This window comes from Mus caroli, chromosome 4 (genome assembly GCF_900094665.2).
Source record: "Mus caroli chromosome 4, CAROLI_EIJ_v1.1, whole genome shotgun sequence".
NCBI lineage: Eukaryota > Metazoa > Chordata > Mammalia > Rodentia > Muridae > Mus > Mus caroli.
Genome location: NC_034573.1, coordinates 51,358,389 through 51,366,526, shown reverse-complemented (window position 1 = coordinate 51,366,526; position 8,138 = coordinate 51,358,389).

Below are 8,138 nucleotides of genomic sequence, written 5' to 3'. Positions count from 1 at the left end.
AAAAAAAAAAAAAAAAAAAAAAAAAAAAAAAAGACCTTCACAGATTCAAATCAGATGAAATCCCAGCACTGAAAGGAGGAAGTGGACACAAGCTCCAATTCCAACCAATAAATTATATGCAATTGACAGCCACTGGTAAAAGGAAAATTTATTGTTTCCAATGGAGTGTTACTTGGAATATCAACTACACTCCAGGGCAGGACCCCATGCCTAGGAACAGTGGCCAAAATAAAAGAAACTTCATGTGGATTTTTTTGTGTGTGCATGCTTCATTTTGTTTTGTTTGAGCTGTTTTTGTTTTTGTTTTTTGTCTTTTGTCTTACTGGTCTATTGTCTGTTTGTGTTAATTTTCCTTAATTGTGGGATTTTTTTTTTCCAGAGAGAGAGAGAGAGAGAGAGAGAATATAAAGTTAGGAAGTGGGGGGGGGGATCTGGGAGGACTAGAAGGAGGAGAAAACATGATCAAAATATTGTATAAAATTTTAATTAAAGCATAAAATAATAAAAAAAAGAAGTATGTCCTTCGAGGATGCAAGCAGATTGGGAAACTTGCCTTGAATGATGTAAGGACTCCAAAAGTCTACACAGGTCCCAGGTTAAACCCCAAAGTCAGAGACAAAGAACAGAGCAGTAGATTTTAACATCCTTGTGCAGCTGAGCAGAAAGTACAATGAAGAGAACTCTCCAAGCAAGCTGTTCCCACATCCAAAACTCCCCAGAGGCCGATATGGCTGAGTATTAATGATGCTTTCTTATGGTCAAATAAAGCTACAGATCTGCACAGCCAATGTTTGGCTCATGTTAGGACTGGGCACTTTCAAAACTGGAGTTTCATGCACACATGGAGATCTATGCACACGTTCACATGCCTACAGAGCAAAGGACTAACAGAGCAGAGGACTTGGAAAGCAAAAGCTCACAGCCTGAATAACACGACAGCACAAACTTACAGGTCAGAGGGGGTGAGTCAAGTTCAAGCTGAAAGTGAGTGCAGTTGGATGACCCTTGCTTCCCTGAACCAGTGTGAAAGTTCAGAGTTCAGGGATGCGTGCACACAGTCTGGGTCCTATGTGAAGACGGAGCCAAGGACCCTGGGCAGAGAATTGAGGAAGATGCAGACCCCAAGGGATCCCTTCTCTTTCTCCTCCCCCTAACCCCAGAAATACCTGTAATGCAAACAGACAAAACATTGCTCTAAAGGAAAGCAAGCAGCATGACAAAGAACCACGTCAATACTTGAGCGGCTCTGGTTTCCACTGCACTTTGGCAAGTTCCAAAAGTACTCATGACTGGGCCCTACTGCCCTCTCCTGTGATCTGAAGAGACGTCACATGAACCCAGAACTCTAAATTTTTTAGAGACACTCCTCAGATGATTCTTTTCATAAGTTTTTAATCTTGGGTTTTGAGACACGGTCTGTTGTGGTTTGAATGTGACCCGTGCCCTATAGACTCATGTGTGGGAGCACCCGATTCTCAGCAGCTGGGGATGTTTAAGAAGGGTTGTGCAACCTTTTGGCACATGGAGCCTTGGTGGAGGAAGTACATCAATGACAACCAGCTTCCTGTGGTCCCTCTCTGCTACTGCAGTGTGACAGACCGGCTGCTTGCTCCTGTTACCCAGCACTCCCAACCAAGACAGACTTATGCCCTATTGCTGCCACCCCACCCCCACCCCCATCTCTCAGTTTTTTGAAACAGGGTTTCTCTGTGTAGCCCTACTGTCCTGGAATTCACTCTGTACATCAGGCTGGCCTTGAATTCACAGAGCTCTGCCTGCCTCTGCCTCCTGAGTGCTGGGATTAAAGGTGTGCGCCACCACTGCCCGGCTGAGCATTTCTCTCTTAAATTACTTTTGTTAGGTTACTTTGTCATCACAGCAGAAAAGTAGCTAAGGCAGATCTCTCCAGCCCAGAACTTATGTGTTACTTAGGTTAGCTTTAAACTCACAGCAATTCTCCTGACTCAGCCTTCCCAGCACTGGGCATGAGCCACCATCATAACTCTTTTGGTTGGTGGTTGGTTGGTTGGCTGGTTGGTTGGTTGGTTGGTTGGTTGGCTGGTTGGTTGGTTGGTGGTTGGTTGGTTGGTTGGCTGGTTGGTTGGTTGGCTGATTGGTTGGTTGGCTCTGTTTTGGTTTCTAAGTAAACAGTAGAAAATTGTCCCTCACTTTCCTCACAGCTCTGAGTGTTCCATATGACATCTCCTCGAGGGCTTCCTTGTATGTTTGTTGGTTGGTTGGTTTGTGTTTTGGTTTGATTTTGAGACAAAGTCTCATACAGTGTATGTAGGCTTCCCTCAAATTCACTTGGTGGCTGAGGTTGATTTTCCACTCCTGATCTTCCCACTTCCACAGGTCAAGTGCAGGGACTGCAGGTATGAGCCACCAGGCCCAACTTAAGTGGTTCTTAACACTCTGTCCAGACTGAGAATCCTGCACTAATGTAAAACCCTTACCCTTACTAGTAAAACCGTGGCTGTCTGACTATCGCTAAGACAAAGGGTAGATCTCCAGAATGTGGGCCCGAACGTCCAGGAAAGACTCTTAATGATCAGATTCAGAATGAGCTGACTGGAAGAAGGAAAACATAGGACTCACATTGTCCCGATCTGTTAACAGTTTGGGAAAGATTAAGATGTGTGGCCTTGTGGGAGAAGGTGTGTCACTAGAGATGGATTTTGAGCTTTCAAAAGCCCATGATATTCCTAGTTTGCTCTTTTATGGTATGGATGTAAGTTCTCAGCCACTGCCCCAGTGCTGCCTGCTTGCCTGCATGCTGCCATGCCCGCCACCACGATGGTCATGAACTCACCTTCTGATCCCATTAGCTCCAAATCCACGCTTCCACAAGCTGCCTTGCTCATGTTGTCCTACCACAGGGATAGAAACGTCACTAAGACAACTTCCCTGAAGTGCCTGCCATCTCACTAGGATGGAAGGTGGCCCTGGCCACTTCCACATCCGACATCCTTTGCTCTGATTTTCAGACTACTCCTGGTTGAGGCCCCAGAAGTCCTTGTACTCACAGAGAAGCACTAAGAAAACCAGGAACGTAAATCACGCAGGGCATCTCCTCCATGGAGGAGAGAAAGTCCAATCCCTGTATCCCACCCAGAAAGCTGAGAGTGGGTTCTGTTAATGAGCTGGTGACCCTTTTGATACCTGTGAAGGCAGTCTTCACCCACCTTTTGCTATAGGGGCAGACCTTACCTCCATTCCCCAGGATTATCCCAGACTCCTGGGAATAGCATGTAGACTCTGTGGGTTGAACACAGGTCATTGGGCCTGGCAGCAAGTGCATTTACCAGCTGAGACATCTTGCCAGCCCTAAGCTATCAATTATTTAAAGAGGGTTTTACTCGCCCTAAACCATTACCCATCCTTAGGGGAGATGTTGGGTGTACTTTATGACCCAATGACCTCTACGCTATTGGTCAGAGCCTATACTAGATTCTAGACCTTTTAGCTAGGTCACATATATGTTGTAAAAGAGTATGTATGTAATCACACCTTAAGCTTTATTGTGCAACTGGAATTGAAATTATGGGAATTCTCATTGCCTAGAGACCAGTTCCCAAATTCTATTGTGTTTAAATATGCCTGCAGTAAACCACCTGGTGTTAGACTCCCTGGAGTCTAATGCAAGTTGACGTCAATCTGCAATTGGTTTTTCATTCTTATCTCTTCCTTGCCATTTGCTTCTCTGCCTGGATACCTCAAGGGACCCCCCCCCCTCACCTAACAGTTCACATTCTTCTCATGCCTTGAGAAGCTTTCTTTCTTTCTTTCTTTCTTTCTTTCTTTCTTTTTGTTTTTTTTTGTTTGTTTTGTTTTGTTTTGTTTTGTTTTGTTTTGTTTTGTTTTGTTTTGTTTTGTTTTGTTTTGTTTTGTTTTGTTTTGTTTTGTTTTGTTTTGACAGGGTTTCTCTGTGTAGCCCTGACAGTCCTGGAACTCACTCTGTAGACCAGGCTGGCCTCAAACTTAGAAATCCACCTGCCTCTGCCTTCCAAGTGCTGGGATTAAAAGCATGCGCCACCACTGCCCAGCCATTTTGAAAACCTTAGTATCTGGGTCTCCTACCTTCTATATGGGGGCCCTGAGCTGGTAGATGTTCAGGGTTAGGTCATTTGGCAGGCTGCTGCTGATCTACCCCTGGCAGCTTGAGAAGTGTGAAGCCACATGACATCAGAACCACCCTGCTTCCCAGGAGGGGCCCCTACAACAGGTAGGCGTCTCCATGCCACAGTGAGACTCCCAAATTTCAGGAGCCTTATCTGTTCAAGCAGGGTTAATCATCTCAGCATTTTGTGTGGCCATGTCTTAAAGCGTCCACTAGAGGGCAGGAAACTTACATTTAAGTTGTACTTTTCTTTCCACAGGCCAAAGACCTGGAGGCAATACAATCACCTGAATAATAAATAGTAATTATGGCGACTCACAACCATCTGTAACTCCAGTTCCAGGGGATCCAACACACCGTTCTAACCTGTGTGGGCATCAAGAACACAAGCGGTGCACAAACACACATGCAAACACCCACACATATATATATCTTTTATTTTCTAAAATTAAACACACACACACACAAGCATAGCATGGTATTCATAGTAGCCTAATGGATACAAGAAGCTTGGTGGATGATACAAGGAGCTTGGCACAGCTTGATCATCACATCCTTGAGAGGCTGAGGCAGAAAGATCACAGGTTCTGAGTCCAGCTAGGGCTACAGAGTAGAACCCTGAATCAAAGAAGGAGGAGGAGGAGGAGGAAAGGGAGAGAGAGAGAGAGAGAGAGAGAGAGAGAGAGAGAGAGAGAGAGAACATGCATGTGATGTCTGTTCCACGAAATGTTGCTCAACAGTAGGAAGCAGTGGAGTAGGGGACATGCAGCAACCCACGTACCCACGTGAGCATCAGTAACGCTGTACTAAGTGAGAAAATCGGACACAAAAGATCCCAGGTTGTATAGCTGCATCTACGTGTGGTTCATCCAGAATAGTGAAACCCACAAAGGCTGAAAACAGATTGGTGATTGACAGGGGCCGGGAGCAGAGAAAGGGGGACAGTGACTTCTTAATGAGGTTCTGGTTTTCAAACAGAGGCGGTGTGTAGTTGACCACCAGGAACATGCTAACAACTTGACTTAAAATGATATATAGCCGGGCGTGGAGGCGCACACCTTTAATCCCAGCACTCNGGAGGCAGAGGCAGGCGGATTNCTGAGTTCGAGGCCAGCCTGGTATACAAAGTGAGTTCCAGGACAGCCAGGGCTATACAGAGAAACCCTGTCTCAAAAAACCAAAAAAAAAAAAAAAAAAAAAAAAAAAAAAAAAAAAAAAAAAGATATATAGTTATGTCTGTACAAAGAGGCAGGGGATAAAATACATTTAAAAATAAAATTCGGGCTGGAGAGATGGCTCAGTGGTTAAGAGCACTGGCTGCTGTTCCAGAGGTCCTGAGTTCAAATTCCAGCAACCACATGGTGGCTCACGACCATCTGTAATGAGATCAAATGCCCTCTTCTGGTTTATCTGAAGACCGTGATGTTGTACTCATATACATAAAATAAATAAATAAATCTTTTTTAAAAAATCACCTTCATATTAAGACTTGAAATCACTCTATTTTCATAAACAATGAATCCAACTTACAAAAACTTCTTCACCATTTGGCTAAGCTGTAACCAGTCATCAAAGGGTTATCATTTGCTTCATGTATTTGCTGGAAAGATAACAAGGATCAAAGGCTCTCTGATCAGATATGGATATTCATCTAGACACCAACAAGATTTCTTTGAACATTATAGTAATTTCCTGTGATAAAAATGTGTGGCTAGGGGCTGGTGAGATGGCTCAGCGGGTAAGAGCACCCGACTGCTCTTCCGAAGGTTCTGAGTTCCAATCCCAGCAATCACATGGTGGCTCACAACCATCCGTAATGAGATCTGATGCTCTCTTCTGGAGTGTCTGAAGACAGCTACAGTGTACTTACATATAATAAATAAATCTTTTTTAAAAAATGTGCCGCTAAAGACCTGAAATGAGAAAAAGTCATTTTGGGTGCAGTTATATACCATAATTTCTGTTTTTATTTGTTTTCAAGACAGGGTTTCTCTATGTAGCCCTGGCTGTCCTGGAACCCACTCTGTAGACCAGGCTGGCCTCGAACTCACAGAGGTCCACCTGCCTCTGCTTCCCGAGTGTTGGAACTAGAGGCGTGCACCACTACTACTCAGTTCGTACTACGGTATCTCCAAACATTCTCCTACTTTTCTTTTTCTTGTATTTGAGACAAGGACTTGTATAGGGTAGGCTGGCCTTGAACTTGCCACACAGGGAAGGAAGACCTTAAACTCCAGCTCCTCTTTCCTTCACCTCCCGAGTGCTGAGATGAGAGGTTTAGAGGGCTGACCACTCTCTTAGTTTGCTTGAGTCAAGCAGGGCGGGTGGCTCAAGGGATGTATTTATTTCCTCATTATTTATTTCAGTCCTTTTATCTTCTAAAAACCATGATGCTGGAGCTAGAGAGAAGGCTCAACTTGTTGCTCTGGTAGAGTTGGATTCCCAGCATCCATCTAGGGTGGCTCACAACTGCCTATAACTCTAGCTCCGGGGGATCTGATGCCCTGTTTACCTTGTACTTGTGCATACATGCCCACACGAAGAGATGCATGATTTAAAATAAAATAAATGTTTTAAAATCTTTGGGGGGTTTGTTTGGTTTGGGGTTTTCTTTGTTTGTTTTTGTGTTTTGTTTTGTTTTGTTTTGTTTTGTTTTGTTTTGTTTTTTGAGATGAAGTCTCACTGTGTAGCTCCAGCTATCCTGGAACTCTCAATGTAGACCAGGCTGCCCTCGAACTCACAGAAATCCACCTGCCTCTAGTCAGAGGTGCTGTGATTAAAGGCATGTACGACTATACCAGCTTCTGTGAAACTTCTGAAAAATACATTTCTCAGACTTCCTCAGAACAAAGATACTGGACACCTAGTTTGACAAACAAAATATACTTTGATAAAATTTCGTGGGCACAGAGACAGGATGCAGGTACCTACTTTGTGGGTGTGGCTCATGATGACATATGGTTGATAGGCCAGGAGTTGCCCCAAAGTTTCTTAACAATGGTTTCTCTGTTCAGCAATAATAGTATATTCATTAAATGTTCTAGTTATCCTAGAACCTCAATGCTCAATAAGATCTGTCCTACTTGCTTGGTCAACTCAAGCTGCTACCCCCTTCTTTGGGGACTGCCTTTTCTTCAGGCACAGAGAAGTGAAACAGGTCACTCAGAGCACCTTGTTGAGAGTAGGAAAAGAACAGAACATACCATGTTCTCAGGAGAAGGCATCAGTCAGGGCTATTGAGTAAAATGAGGAAAGACAGAGGTGGTAGGAGAATGCTCTCCTTTGTTCTCCCCGTGCATTTAAAGCACAATACAATTTGTGGGGTTGGCCACAGCAAAGGAATGAGCTGTTTGGGGCTGGAGACAAGGTCTGTGACTCTTCATCTTGGGCAGATTTAAAATCTTTATAACTTGGGCAGGTTGCCATGGAGTCTAGCGAGCAAGCCAAATGCCCCCAAAGCACCACTTCATTGGCCAGAGGAGGATTTGGATGCCAGCTTGAGAGAATTGGGAGGCTGCAGAGGGTTTCTAAAACAGAGGGAGCTACACGTTCTGTTTGCTTTATGTTTCCCAGGAACACCAACCTGTTTGAGGAGAGCAGCTGGGAAAGGCCAGGAGAGGAAACGAAGAACCTAGCCAAGGAGCTGATTCAGGGATCCTAAATGCTGCCGAGGGGTGAGTGGAGAGACGCTGGGCAGGTGGTAGAAGTGTATGGGTTTAAAATGTCATCTAGAGAGGCTGGGGCTATAGCACAATTGGTGGAGAGCTTTCCTAGCATGCACAAATCCCTGGACTCTATTTCCAGCACCACATAAAACAGCAGCACATATTGTAAACCTGGAATTTAGGCCTAGACAGAAAAGCAGAGAAGTTCAAAGGCATTCTTGTCTACATAGACGTTCAGTGCCAGGCTGGGATACATGAGAATCAAGAAAGAAAGAAAGAAAGAAAGAAAGAAAGAAAGAAAGAAAGAAAGAAAGAAAGAAAGAAAGAAAGAAGGGAGGGAGGGAGGGAGGGAG